The following is a 15,830-nucleotide window of genomic DNA, read 5'->3' as shown; positions in this document are numbered from 1 at the left end:
CAAAGTAATAACTTTCTTGTTATGTGATCTGATGCTGGGTAAGGAACACTGTAACTGACTCTCCCGGTGCCCCACCCATATGGCCGAGGCCACTTCAGATGCCATCTGCAGGGCCTTCTGTCCACACCTTTGACTTTCTATGTCCTTCTACCTGACAGGGTTTCTAGCCAGGGAAGCTAACATCCTGAGGAGCCCCTCTCCATCAATGAGGGGAGGAGTTGGTAGATTGAAACTCCCACCTCCTCACCCCTCGTTGGAGAATTATAAAGGGTGTTTTGTTGTTGTTGTTGTTGTTGTTGTTGTTGTTGTTTGTTTTTGAGACAGAGTCTCGCTCTGTCGCCAGGCTGGATGCAGTGGCAAAATCTTGGATCACTGCAACCTCCACCTCCCGGGTTCAAGCCATTCTCCTGCCTCAGCCTCCTGAGTAGCTGGGACTACAGGCCCACCACCACACCCAGCTAATTTTTGTATATTTAGTAGAGACAGGGTTTCACCGTGTTAGCCAGGATGGTCTTCATCTCTTGACCTCATGATCCGCCCACCTCAGCCTCCCAAAATGCTGAGATTACAGGCGTGAGCTACCGCACCTGGCCATAAGGTGTGTTTTGTACGCTCTCTCAGGGTCCCTAGTGGGTTGAACGCCGGCTGCCCACCGCTGTAACCTGATGGCTCCATACTCTTTACTGGCTTCCCTCCTTTTCCCTGTCTCATTTTCCCACTCCCCACCAGTTCTTCCAGGGATCACCCCAGAAGAAAACAGCTGATAGCTACATCTTTGCCCCAGGATCTGCTTTAGGGGAACTCCAAACTAACAGCAGGTAAACATAAAAGAAAGAAAGAAGGCTTATTAAAGAAAGAAGACTGGCTGGGCGCGGTGCCTCACACCTGTAATCTCAGCACTTTAGGAGGCCGAGGCGGGTGGATCACCTGAGGTCAGGAGTTTGAGACCAACCTGGCCAACATGGTGAAACCCCCTCTCCACTAAAAACACAAAAATCAACCAGTGTGGTGGCACATGCCTGTAATCCCAGCTACTCAGGAGGCTGAGGCAGGCTAATTGCTTGAACCTGGGCAGTGGAGGTGTCAGTGAGCTGAGATAGTGCTGCTGCACTCCAATCTGGGTGACAGAGTGGGACTCTATCTCATAAATAAATAAATAAATAAAACATACCTAAAAATGTTTTTTAAAATAGATACAGACCAGGCATGGTGGTTCATGCCTATAATTCCAACACTTTGGGAGGCTGAGGCAGGAGGATTGCTTGAGCCCTGGAGTTCAAGACCAGCCTGGGCAACAAAATGAGACCCAGTCTCTACAAAAAATACAAAACTTAGCAGGGCGTGGTGGTGTGCACCTGTAGTCCCAGCTACTTGGGAGGCCAAGGTGGGAGGATCAGTTGGACGCAGAGGTCAAGCTTCAGTGATCTATGATGGCACCACTGCATTCCAGCATGAGTGACAGAACTGAGACATTGTCCCAAAAATAAAAAATACATAAATAAATAAAAATAGGGCCCGCCACGGTGGCTCATGCCTGTAATCCCAGCACTTTGGGAGGTCAAGGTGGGCAGAACACGAGGTCAAGAGATCGAGAGCATCCTGGCTAACACGGTGAAACCCCATCTCTACTAAAAATGCAAAAATTAGCTGGGCGTGGTGGCACACGCCTGTAGTCCCAGCTACTCAGGTGGCTGAGGCAGGAGAATCGCTTGAACCTAGGAGGTGGAGGTTGCAGTGAGCCAAGATCGCACTACTGCACTCTAGCCTGGTGACAGAGCAAGACTCTGTCTCAAAAAAAAAAAGAAGATACATATAAATAGATTGGAAATGAAAGCATCAGAATGAGTTCATGGTTATATATATATATATATATACACACACACACACACACACACACACGCATGTTTTTTCCCTGTATCTACTGAGAGGGCCTAGAAGCAGTGGCACTCCCGTAGCAAAAACGTACCTAGTGCCCAGATCTATGCTTCTAAATACTCCTCCACTAAAGGGAACCAGAGTTCCTTGGAGAAAAGGCTGGTTCCAGGGCTGGGGCAGGGAGAATATGTAGGAAGATCTTGGAACATCTTTTTGTATCAAAAAGTAATGAAGTGCCCTAAGAATGATGGGCATGTGAACAAGCTGGACACAGGCACCAGGTTGTAGAGCTCTCCCTAGCCAAGTCTGGGATAATCTGAGCATCAGAATGAAAAATGATAGTAACGGATCATAACCCACTAAATAAAATAGGAATCCATGAGCCCACATGGATGTAAATAATAAATAAATGGTGGAGAATGGAAAGCTGTTCCCTCCAGTAGAAGAATAACTTATAAACACTGAAGAGATGATAGAGTTGAAAAATCATCAGTGGACACTAAAACTAGTGTGTTAACATTTCATGAGGAAGAAGACACTTCCATATTTTCAATTTGCTGGTTACTTAAAAACAGAAAAATAGTAACTTTCCAGTGGAGAAATTTAGAAGATGCCACCTCAACTAAATAGCATAAGCCAATGTCCCCAGTATTGGGTCAAATCAATGCCACATGTCTTCTGAGGTGATGTGCTCAGGAAGATACTACATCATCCCTTCTGTCATATTCCTGTGACAAATACGCCACATGAAAAAAAATTCTCTTACTACTCTAGACATGTTTTAAATGTATAACCTGAATCTAATCATGAAAAAACATCTAGTAAACCTTCAGGTAGGGAAATTATACAACATAACTGGCCTGTCCTCTTCAAAATCATTAAAATCAAGAAACACAAAGACAGCCTGGGGAACTGTTCCAGATTCAAGGAGACTCAAGAACATGTGACAGTAAATGCAATGCAGGGCCTTGAATTGGATTCTGGACCAGGAAAACCAATAGCTATGAAACATTTTATTGGGATAGTTGGCACCTTTTAAAAAAAGTGGTGAATGAGTTGATATATTTTGTCAATGTTGTTTCCTGCTTTTGATAATAATTATCCTGTGTGAGAGGATGCCCTTGTTCATAGGACATACATACTGAAGTATTTAGGGTCTAAAGGGACATAATGTCTGCAACTCATTCTAAAATAATTAGGAAGAAAAATATTTTATATTCATATGTATAGGAAGAGAGAGAGGAGGGGAGCAAATGAGGTCAGCTGTAGGCAGCCATGACTCTGAGTAAAGGATTTTTAGGAGTATCTTATTCTGGACTTGCAAACTTTTCTATAAGTTTGAAACTATATTAAAATAAACTTGCCAAAAATAAAATAAATAAATAAACTGCACACTCTGCCCTCCCCAAGAAAAAGGCCTGTGTTCCTTTGTTCCTCTTCAGGGAATCGAATATCCTCTCACCACACAACTCCAGGGGGCATCAGGCCATTCGTGCTGCCGCCAGCTCTGCAGGAACTGCCAACCCCCCGTGCCTACAGGCCCTCATGCTGAGGCACAATTCCTGAGGCCCAAGAAGATAATTGCAGAATTATTTAATCAAAAGTAGGTCTCTTCCACACAAAACTGGAAACTCTCCCAAGAGGCTGGCCGTTTAGCCTTAAAGATGCTGCTTTCTCTCAGTAGGAAAGAAACAACTGTAAGGAAAGTAACTGCATAATAATGAATACTCTTTCCCTCAGAACAATGGACCTGAATGGCCTGTAATCCCAGCACTTTGGGAGGCAGAGGCAGGCAGATCACGAGGTCAGGAGATCGAGACCATCCTGGCTAACACGGTGAAACCCCATCTCTACTAAAAGTACAAAAAATTAGCCGGGCGTGGTGGTGGGCACTTGTAGTCCCAGCTACTCAGGAGGCTGAGGCAGGAGAATGGCGTGAACCCGGAAGGCGGAGCTTGCAGTGAGCCAAGATCCTGCCACTGCACTCCAGCCTGGGCGACAGAGTGAGAGTATGTCTCAAACAAACAAACAAACAAACAAAAAACAATGGACCTGAATATGAATATGCCCACATAGCCTCTTTCTGTATCTCCTCACTGGAGGCAACTGGAGCCTCGCGAACAGCCATGGACCATTCCTATGACAAAGGCCCCTCTCTCTGCCCAGCTAGAGCTCATTCAGCACAGGGGAGGCCACCAGTCTTTCAGAGTAATCATGACTAACTGGGGAATAATGCTCTTGGCGATGGTCTGTAGAGAATCCGTCAGAACAATAATGTGAAAGCCAGTTCCCATTTCTGATGCAGCGTCTGGAAAGAAGTCAGCTGTGATTAGAGGGACATTTTCCTCCCACAGCTGTCTTTGAAAGTGGAGGAGGGGTTCACCACAACCCCAAATTACAGGGAGGGAAGTAGGGGGCCCCTAAACACTAGGGACATGCAGGTATTCAGGGCTCGCCTTCTTTAGTGACACTGTCATGTTCTGTCAAGTTCTGAGTAAAAAGCAAAAGTTGTGGTGAGCCACAAATGGGCTGCAGGAATGGGGGAAAGTACTTTGGGCTAAATTTTCTAATCCAGAATCCTTGCTTCAAAGTTCATCCCAATCACTTTTATCCTGAAGTCTGAAACGGAGACCTGGCTTTTGCAGAATCAAAGCATGTTTATCCAGCATTTAATCCATTTCCCAGGAAATCAGTGTTTTACTAAGAGTAGAATTCTTTTTTAGGACTTTCCTGGACATTTCTAAGGCTTAACCGAGCACACAGAGAATGTTCAACAACTGCTATATGTGAACAAATGAACTCATTTGCCGGTAAAATGGCAAATCCATAGAAATTCTTTTTTTTTGTTTTTCTTTTTTATAATTAAAAAAGAGGTAGAGAGAGTCTTGCCATGTCACCCAAACTGGTCTCAAACTCCTGGGTTCAAGCAGTTCTCCCAGCCTGGCCTCCCAAAGTGCTGAGATTACAGGCTTGAGCCACAACACCTGGCCTAAAATTTCTTTTCAGGAGAACTAAAATGCCAAGAAATACTGTACATAAAATATCATTTTTTATTCTGGGGCCCACAATATTTCTGAATTTTGACAATAGAAACACAGGAACAGTAGGATACTCAGATAAATTAATTTCACTGTTTAGTTTCATTCATTCAACAATACTTTATTAAGCACCTGCCATGTGTCAGACACTGTGCAAATGCTGTAGATACATTGGTTAACAAAAGAGACACAGTGTCTGTTCTCAGGAAGAACACAGTTGAGTGGACCCAGGTGATTCCAATGTGCAAGACTGAGATCATACCTCAGAGTTGTCCCACCAAACTGTCAGAAGCTGGGTTATTTATCTGCCAGCCCCAGTCCCTCACAGATTGAAAGCTGATCCCAGTGGCATTAACTCTCCGGCATTTCTGACCTGTGGAAAGCTGATTTGTGTGCTTTCCACACGGTATGCAGGGAAACAGTGATTGCCCAGGAAACAGTTGTCAGCCTGCTGTATCTGCTATACGAGTGACCAGTTCTGATACTTCTAGAGCAGCCTTAGTCAAGTCATTTAAACTCTTTAAATCTCAGTTTCTTTATATGTAATAATTTCTTTGTACTATAAGGATTGGTTATAATACATGTAAAGCACCCAGCGAGGCAGTGAATTTTTTGTTTGTTTGTTTTTGAGACAGAGTCTTGCTCTGTCACCCAGGCTGGAGTGCAGTGGCACAATCTCGGCTCACTGCAGCCCCTGCCTCTCAGGTTCAAGTGATTCTCCTGCCTCAGCCTCCTGAGTAGCTGGGACTACAGGGGCATGCTGCCATGCCTGGCTAATTTTTGTATTTTTAGTAGAGATGGGGTTTCACCATGTTGGCCAGGCTGGTCTTGAACTCCTGACCTCAGGTGATCCGCCCATCTCAAACTCCCAAAGTGCTGAGATCACAGGCATGAGCCACTATGCCTGCTGGCAGTGGATTCTTAATAGACAGTTGTTACAAATCCCAGCAAAGGGGCTGGACATGGTGGCTCATGCCTGTAATCGCAGCACTTTGGCAGGCCAAGGGAGGAGGATCACTTGAGCCCAGGAGTTCAAGACCAGCCTGGGCAACAAAGACAGACCCCATCTCTACAAAACAATAAAATAATTAGCTGGGCATAGTGCACATGCCTGTAATCCTAGCTACTTGGGAGGCTAAGGTGGGAGGATCCCTTGAGCTCAGGAGTTAAAGGCTGCAGTGAGCTGTGATCATGTCACTGCACTCCAGCCTGGGTGGCAGAGTGAGACCCTGTCTCAAAATAAAATAAAATAAAATAAAATAAAAAATCCTAGCAAAGGGAAAGGACTACCTTAAGCATCCAGAATATACAATAAAGAAATGGAATTTTGGCAATTGAAGTTGTGAGTTCTCATATGGTAGATAACACCAAGTGGTTGTACAAGGGAACCTTCTGTTTATTTAAAGGAGTGTCCTTTAGAGGACAGCTTGACAAAAGCAGCCCATTTCTCTAGCATTTTTTGTCTCTGCTTTGTGCGGCAAATTGCCCCAAGGGGTAGATGTTCCAGACACCAGTGATTGAAAGGGAGCCTTGCGCCCTGCTCTCCGTAGGGTTAAAGGCCTGCCTGTTGGCATTTGGGGAACTGCTCATGAACCCATGGGGTGTTGTGGCTGATAAGATATTACCAGCACCAGGAGCATTTCTAGGTAGAAGAAAGCAGGAACACAAGCCAAGTGAGCGAAAAACTGGCAGTTCCCTTTGTAAATTCAGGTTCCCAGTATTATTGTGGATGATGAGCACTTTGAATTTGAATTATGCAGTTAGACAAACTAAGCTGATTGTTTACATGGATTAATTTTCTAGAAATTAAACAATGATTTGGACACTCCCTAAACTGCATATATATGGATAATATTTTTTGTTGATAATGGCTTGAAATCATTCCATCAGTGAAGAATTTTAATAAGTAGGGTTTTATTATAGTGTTTAAAAAATAAGTGAGTAAACATATAAAGGAGGGCCCAGGAAGCACCATAGCATATTACAAACCAAGAATTGCAGTGAGTCCAATTCAGCATACCTGAGAACCAGTAGAAAATAGTAATTACAGTCATTTAGAAGGCCTAGTAAAAAGTACTCTGGTTAATGCAATTTTGTGCTTTGTGTCACATCCCACTGTTGAAAATCCTTGTGAATATGGACTCCTTCTCCCACCTTAGATTGATGCCCATATTTTTTTTTTTCTGGGACAATTTTTCTGGAAAATATATGTGGCAGCCCTCTGTCCTGGATAGATGAGTTTTATGTCTTTTCTCCTACTCCCCTGGCCTTGAGTGTTTTGGAGGGAAAAGCAGTTTGTAAATGTTTGTTGAATGACAGAGTGAATCCTGCTGCTTGTTAGCTATTGGGTTGGCAGTGGCACTGGCAGGCTGGCTAGGTCTCCTCCCTCCTCCCACTTGTTTGGTTGGACATGTCTTCCTTCTTGTGGGAGAAGAGGACCTTTCCTTGGCTAAGACTGTCTCATCTGTACCTCCAAACAAGTTAAGGGCCAGGTGTTCCATGGCTAAACTCATAATAGGGACTTTTCCTAGTTTACCAACATCAAGTTAATGAGTAGACTTTTAGACATTTTAAGTATTTTCCCCATGATTTTCGCCCCCAGTGCCTGTTCTCATTTGCTGTTACTGCTGCTGTTGCTACTATTACCATTAATAGTTAATACTTGAGGCCGGGCACAGTGGCTCACACCTGTAATCCCAGCACTTTGGGAGGCTAAGGTGGGCGGATCATGAGGTCAGGAGATCAAGACCATCCTGGTGAACACTGTGAAACCCCGTCTCTACTAAAAATACAAAAAAATTACCTGGGCGTGGTGGCAGGCGCCTGTAGTCCCAGCTACTGGGGAGGCTAAGGCAGGACAATGGCATGAACCCGGGGGTCAGAGCTTGCAGTGAGCCGAGATCACGCCACTGCACTCCAGCCTGGGCAACAGAGCGAGACTCCGTCTTAAAAGAAAGAAAGAAAAAAAAAGTTAATACTTGAGTAGTTGCTGAGGGCCAGGCATTGTGCTAAGCTCTTTACCCACATTGATCTATTTAACTCTCACAGCAACCTTAGAAGAGAGGTATTTTAGTGTTCCCATTTTATAGATGAGGAAACTAAGGTGCAGAGAGGTAAAGTGATGCGCTTAAGGTTCCACAACAAATAAATGGCTTAACTAAGATGTAAACTCACAAACACTAACTTTAGAGCCTACCTAACATCTTCAACCTATAGTTAGTGGCATCTGAACACATAATTGCATATTATATTTGTTAACATTTAGTTCCCAATAGCTCAGAAAACATCATGATTTCCCATTTCTCCACCCTGTGAGCACACTGAAGAGACCCTAGAAAAAAGGTCCGGGGTTACTGGATGCTGGAAAAAAGAAGATGTTTTAAAAACAAGGAAAAGAAAAAAAAAAGCAGTGTATTAAAAATGGAGTAGGGCCCAGGCATGGTGGCTCACACCTATAATCGCAGCACTTTGGTAGGTGGAGGTGAGAGGATTGCTTGAGCTCAGAAGTTTGAGACCAGCCTGCAAAACATAGGGAGATCTTGTCTCTATTTTTTCTTTTTTTTTTTTTTTTAATTTTTAAAAATGGAGTTGGGGCTCCCTCTCTCAATTCTCTCATTCACTTCTGGAGCTTCAGACTGGAGAAAAACAAAATGTGGATCCTCTCCCTGCTAAAACGTGAATTTAGCAAGTCGAGTTCCAGCTAAGGGCAAGTACAAGAACACAAAATCCTTTTGCTAATCTTTCCCCAAAGAAAGAGCAGATGAAAGGCAAGGCATCAAAGCCTCTGAAACCACCAAAGCTGTTTGCCAGCAAAGAAATAAATCAAAAAGGTTCAAGATCTGGTTTGAATTTAATAATTACAAATGACTAATCAGGGACTATTTGCTGCCAAGTCAGGAGCTGCACTCTCTCAATCAGTACGTTTTTGCTGCTCTGGTCACCTGGTTATTAAATAGAAAAGCCCAGTGATTAAATAACAGGGTTGTTCTGACACTAATCAATTCAATCATGGCCATTTAAAATTAAGTCAGGCTTGCAGTAGCCCTTGTCTCTGTGAAAGAAGTGGGAACGACACAGTGCAAATGTGACTGAAGGTATCCAGAGAGTGTTTGTGGATAGTCCTCTGGGACATGGGTAGTTGGAGAGAGTCAGGCAGCATACCAGGTCTCCTGCCCATCATTCTGCAGTATCCCCCCCATCTCTAATACCCTCTCTGCCTGACTCTCAACATCAAATAACAACAAAATAATTATGCCAGCAGTGACAGTAGTAGTAATAATAATTACGATAATAACCACAGTAGCAATAATACATTTTTTAAATCTCTTGCCATATGTCTGGCTCTGTTTGAAATATTTTATTTCCTTTAATACTTGAAATAACCCCATGATGGAGAAAACTGAAGCTTATAGAACTGCTTTATATAGACAGTGACGTATCCCATATACCTAGAACCTGCCTGGCACATAGTAAATGCTCAGTAAATATTTGTTGAGTGAATGAAGGAATAGAGAAGTAATTTGCCCAAGGTCACACCAAGTAGCAAAGGTGGAGCTGGATTTTGAACTGTCTCATTTATACTCTTAGTTTCTTTGAGGTATGTGGGTAAATGCCTTGTGGGTCTTTTTATATTGTTTTAAAACACATATGGTTTTAAACAATTATTTATTTATTTATTTAGAGAAGGAGTCTTGCTCTGTCACCCAGGCTGGAGTGCGGTGGTTCAATCTCGGCTCACTGCAGCCTCTGCTTCCTGGGTTCCAGCGATTCTCCTGCCTCAGCCTCCTGGGTAGCTGGGATTACAAGTGCACGCCACCACACTCGGTTAACTTGTGTATTTTTAGTAGCGATGGGGTTTCACCATGTTGGCCAGGCTGGTCTCAAACTCCTGAACTCAGGTGATCTGCCCACCTTGGCCTCCCAAAGTGCTGGGATTACAAGCGTGAGCCACCACGGCCATTAAACAAATATTTAAATGTATTTTACATTATTTTTATGTATTAATTTAAAGGAAACGCAGATTGTTTTAAACAATGTACAAAGAGAAATAGCATCATATGCAGAGACGTCAGTGGTTTGGCAGTCAGGGTGGCCTCGAGAAAATCCTCTCTCCAGCACTTACTTACTTTGTGACCTTGAGCAAGTTACTGAAGCCTTCCTGAGCTTCAGTGTCCTTCTCTGTTAAAATGAACACCATAAGCCTTACTTAAACCGGGCTGAGGAGAAGCTTAAATGGCACCATCCACTAAACTGAGAGTATAGTCCTTGGCTCATAGTAGGTGCCCAATTCCAGCGTCTGTTTTGTATTGGAAGGTACCTGGTGATTCTCTCAAAACCTCAAAGGAGGTCTGGAGAGGGTGGAAGCTAAGCCAGGTAAGGATACACTATTCAGGCTTGGACCATGGCCAGTTCTTCTGAGAATCTGTTGTCTCGAACTCCTGACCGCAGGTGATCCACCTGCCTCGGCCTCCCAATGTGCTGGGATTACAGGCTTGAGCTACCATGCCTGGCCCCCTGGTCGCTTTTTAAAGAAGCATGAGAGGATTTTTTCAGCACCTGAGCACTTCTAGAAAGTGTCTATAGCAAATATATAACCTGCAAGGCTAAGGACCTAGAGACTACATGCAGGTCTGTTGTTCCCACAAATTCTCTGTAACTGCCTTTCTCCCCGCCCCCATATAGGCACGTGGCATTGAGACCAAGGGGTCACGTGCCCATTAAGTTCATTTAGGGTTTGGTTCATCTGGCTGTTTCCTTTCCATCTGAGGTGTTACCAATCTTGGATTACTTGCTCTTAAAGCACAGAGACTGAGTCCCCAGGCTGTTTCCTAGGGCAGTACATAGATAGATTCATTGGTCCGGGATGTGCCTCATCCTTGAACAGATCTGACATTCCTTTTCATAGGAGTAGAAATGGCCATTGTCCCACTTGGACCAATGTCTAAACAGCTGTAATTTCTTTTAACATGTCTATGCATTTTAAGGAAAATAAATGCCCCCACTGGTAAGAAAAAAAAAAAGCTCTTATTTGAAAAACAAGAATCTTAGCTTGAATGGGCAAGTTTTGTCTCCAAGGAGATTTGAGGTTGAAGAATTTCAGCCTTCAGTGACCTTCACTTTTGAGGTTTTTGATTTAATTTTGGCTGCCCTATTGCCACCAGGTGGTTAATGAAAGGAAAAGGTGTCACCTCAAAAACACTGGTCTCCTTTATTCTTTCTTTTAGTCACCCATTCAGAAATTATTCACTGATCTACTGCTCAGCACAGGGCACTGAGGGGTTAAAGTTATGTGCTGAAATCAGAGAGCAGAGACTACAGCACAATTATTGGGCTCACCCAAGGTGCTTTGTTTTCATAGTTGAAAGGGAAGTGGACTGTGCATTTGCTTCAGTAAATTTGACAAGAATAACAGGGTGGGTCCTTGGCTCCTCAAATTGGCTGGGAACCTGTCAGACCAAGTGTGCAAATTCACAGTTCACACACAGTGCCCTTCCTGCCTGGGAATGCCCCCAGGTAACTGATCAGTGGTTTTTGATGCAGAGGAAGTAAAATGGCATTTTTTACTTCCTTTGGGCAATTCATAACAGGAGCTACCACTTACTGTACACCTACTATGTGCTGGGTCTTGTCACCCAACATCTATGATCCTCACAACAGCCTAACCTGGAAGGCATTATTTCTACTCTACAGATAACATCCCAGAGTCTCAACCTCCTCCTGATACCTCCCAAGATCCCAGGTATAATACGGTAGCCTCCCAAGGCAGGAGAAGCAGAACTCAGGAAGGGCATGGGGTTATTCTAGGCAGCAGGACGCCCTGCTGCTGTGCCCCAATTCGTTCCCCAGCACATGTTGCTGATTGTGATCACAACATTCTCTGGCTTGCTATGCTGTGCAGTCCTTCTCAATACAGTACTCCAAACAGACACTACCAGACATTCTGGATGGCAAGTGAGACATAACCTATTTGCCACCAGTGCTTGCCGCCAGTGCCTGCTACCTGATAGCAGACACTGATAGCTCTTAAAACTAGAAAGGATCACAGAATTGATTTGGTCTAAACAATGTGTGCTGTGGTCTTGAAGACCAGTCTCTCTAGTAGAATAAAGGTTATTTTCTTGCCATATTCCTCATGCTCAACACCTTCCTAGACCTTCTGTGCAGGTCTGATGTGCCATCCCAGACTCTGGGACAGGACAGCATGGTGGGGAAGCACATAGTTTGAAGTAGGATAGACCCAGATTTGAATCCAGGCTCTGCTACTTGCTAATCATGAAACCCTGGACAAATTCCTGCCCCTTTTTGAGCTTCATCTCCTACTCTGTAGAATGGAGATAATACCATTGTCTACCTACCTCATGGGGTAGTTATGGGGATCGAATGAGATCATGCATGTAAGGATTTAGCTCTGTGCCTGACATGTAGTGAGTGTTCAATAGGCTAAAGTTTCCATTATTATTAGTCTGAATTATTATTATTAATAGCTCCAGTGAAGTTCAAAGTGAGTGCCATATCCTGTTGCACTCTCTGCTTTCTGAGATGCTCATTTGTTTATGTCTCCATGACTTATTTCCAACTGGTAATTTCTTCCATGAGCTACTCTGTAGATCACTGGCATGAGGTCAACATCCCAATATTCTGGAAATCCCAGTTCCTGGGTAGAACGTGAAATGTCTGTATGTGGCTTTTCCTTCTGTATGCCCTTCTTCACCAGGTCCTTTCTGTTCTCTCTTCCTGTGACCCTCTGGAGTTGGGCAATTGGTGAAGAGGACAAGCAAAGGGAGGAGGACCAAGAGCATCAACAAAATCCAGAAATGCTCTTTTAAGGGAAGCTGGCTATGTAGCAGGGATTGTCCCAGGCTCTGGGACTGTGAGCATGACTGACCAAGTCCTGCCTTCATGGGCTTATGTCTCATGAAGAGGTCAACCAAAACCCAGAAAACAGTTAAATAAAATTATCTTTCTAAAATGGGTCTGCCCTGCTAGCCTCTGTCTTAGCACCTTATCTGACTTATTCATAACAGAGATCACAATCTGTAATGTCTTTGTTTTGTTTTTACTCCAAATTAGTGGGCAGGGAACATGCCTGGCTCATCCACTGCTATATCCAAGGACCCAGAATGGGGCTTTGCCTGTCCAAAGTGCTCAGTGGACACAGAGCAAATGAACAATTGACTAAGTGATGGTTTGTGAAATTTTGGTTCTGAGCCCAGAGTTTAAACTTCAGGCTACTTTTTTGTTGCTAGCACTGGTCAGTCACCTCCCTATGTAAGCCAATTGAAAAGAAAATTCATTTTCATGAATTTTTCATGCAGTTTTTATTTTATAAAATGTGTGGGTTCCTTAAGGAGATCATTCTATCCCAGATTAACTGTCTATGGCTGAATTAAAAAGACCATTGGAGGCCATTTGTCTTCTGGATTTGACACTTGGAGCAGGTGGCACTATCTGGCAGGAACTGGGTCGGGGGAGCTCATGAGGCTTGACTCCAAAGCTGGGTTGTGTGTTGAATTGGTCTGGAGAGGGCTGCATGCCTGTGATGCCTGTGAGGACAGGAGCTTCTCTGATTATTCCCTCTGCTGCATCAGTTTGCCTCTAGGCTACTGTCAACATGTCAGGTTGACAAAATCATTGAGCTCAAGGAATGAAGCTGTAGCACCATAAACCTCAATAATCTGGTAATACCAGGTTGCAGTGTGTATCGGTGTAGCCTATGGTCTGGGCAATTCATAACAGGAGCTGCCACTTACTGTGCACCTACTATGTGCCAGGTCTTGTTGTTGCCCAACATCTGTGATCCTCACAACAGCCTAACCTGGAAGGCATTATTTCTACTCTACAGATAACATCCCAGAGTCTTAACCTCCTCCTGATACCTCCCAAGATCCTGGGTATAATCCTGTAGCTTCCCAAGGCAGGAGAAGTAGAGCTCAGGAAGGGCATGGGGTTACTCTAGACAGCAGGATACCCATGCTGCCATGCCCCAATTCATTGCCCAACACATGTTGCTGATTGTGATCACAGCATTCTCTGGCTTGCTATGCTGTGCAGCCCTCAATACAGTGCTCGAAGCAGACACTATCAGGCATTCTGGCAAGTGAGATGTAACCTATTTGCCACCAACCCTTTGAATAGTGTGTGTAAAAGGCTTTGCCCTAGAAATTAGAATCCTGGATTCAGAGTGTTATGCTGTAACCATGTAACTTTGAGCAAATTGCTTCTCTCTCCTGACCTCAGTTTATTAACCTGTAGGATGGAAATTATCCCATACCATATCTGGCTCAAAAAGTCACCATATAAATATAAGCTGGTGAATTGGTTTCACTGGCACTGAAGTCCTGTTTTTAATTGTACCTGGATGGTGAATCAATAAGGATCAGGCCCCTGTACAAACATGAAGCATCCTCAAAAATGGCAGCTGTGCCCGGAGTTGTGATCAGCATCTTCTCGAGGCTTCCCTCAAGGACCCTGAGTGGACTCTCTGACTTCCTAAAAGTCACTGGATGAGCTTGTTAATGCAGATTGCTGGGCACCCTCCCAAATGACTGATTAAGCTTTCCTGGGGATGGCTCCTGGCATCAGCATCTCTGAATCATTCCTCAGGTGATTCTGCTGCACGCTGCACCACTGTTTCAGTGGAAAAATGTATAGATTTAGAATGCCACTGCTCTGGATAGGACCATGTGGAACTTTGGGATTTTAAATATCTAGGTAGCTGCTTAGCAAAAAGAGGCCCCAGTCTCTTCCCCATCTTTGTCTGACAAACTCTTATTCATCTTTTAGGCCTATTCAAATGCCTCATCCTCTGGGAAGACCTCCCTCACTGTCCTCCCAGAGCCCTCCAACCCATGTTTTGAGCACCTACTGTGTACTAGGCACTCTACTAAGCTCTAAAATGCATTACTATATTTACTCCTCTTCCTTTGAGAATAGAAGCTAATGCCATCACCACCACCCCTGCTCACACCTTAGAGTTGAGAAAAGGTGACTCAGAGAATCAAAGTGACTTTCTCTAGGATGTTTGGCTCTTACTGCATTATAGTTCATCATAATAGGCCTGTCTCTCCTACATGAGTGTGAGGTCCTTAACCTTGGGAATTGCTGACATTTGCATTCCTGGGAGCAAACACGGGGCCTGGCACATAGTAGATGCTCAACAAACCTTTGTTAAATTGAAGGGAAAAAAATAATAGAACAATTACAGTAATATAGAAAAGAGTGTTTCTGTTTGCTTTCCAGCCTCTGCCTTTGTTCAAGCTCAGGGTTCCACTAGAGGAGGAGGAGGCTGACTTATTTTGGGATTGAATACTACAGATATCTTCAAACTCTCCTGTAACCCTGTGCTGGTGATTCTGGTCTTCTGGTAGCTTTCTTCTAAGTAACATCAGAAGACCTAGCAAGTCACAGGTTAGGGACTGAAGAAACACTTGACTGGTTGGTTGAGCTGGGTGTGCAGAAGAGAGGTGAATGTATCTTTGATGAGCTTTTTTGTAACTTGTAGATTAAATTTATTTTCTTCTTATGAAAAGAAAAAGGCCAGGCTCAATGGTTCACTCCTATAATCTCAGCATTTTGGGAGGCCAAGGCAGGAGGATCACTTGAGCCCAGGAGTTTGAGACCAGCCTGGGTCTCAAAGACCCCCTCTCTACAAAAACTAAAATTAGCCTGGTGTTGGAGTGTGCTCCTGAGGTCCCAGCTACTTGGGAGACTGAGGCAAGATACTTGTTTGAGCCCAAGAGGTCAAGACTGCAGCGTGCTGTGTTCACACCACTGCACTCCAGCCTCGGCAACAGAGGGAGACCCTGTCTCAAAAGAAAAAAGAGAAAAGAAAGAAAAACATACTTTTTCACACCTAACTTGGCAGACTGCCGTGGTCATAAATTTACAAATTCATTTCAAATGTAGTTATCTTCAGTC

At 44.0% G+C, this 15,830-nt stretch overlaps 1 protein-coding gene across 4 annotated transcripts in view; it reads left to right on the top strand.

Annotated features, from left to right (window-relative positions):
- ARHGEF3 (Rho guanine nucleotide exchange factor 3) overlaps positions 1-15,830 on the top strand; it is a 346,977-nt gene that overhangs the window by 169,865 nt on the left and 161,282 nt on the right. The gene's annotated exons all lie outside the window — the stretch shown is intronic.

The sequence above is a fragment of the Trachypithecus francoisi genome, unplaced genomic scaffold (assembly GCF_009764315.1).
Source record: "Trachypithecus francoisi isolate TF-2019V2 unplaced genomic scaffold, Tfra_2.0 Lachesis_group0, whole genome shotgun sequence".
Lineage (NCBI taxonomy): Eukaryota > Metazoa > Chordata > Mammalia > Primates > Cercopithecidae > Trachypithecus > Trachypithecus francoisi.
This window is presented reverse-complemented; position numbering and strand designations above follow the sequence as displayed.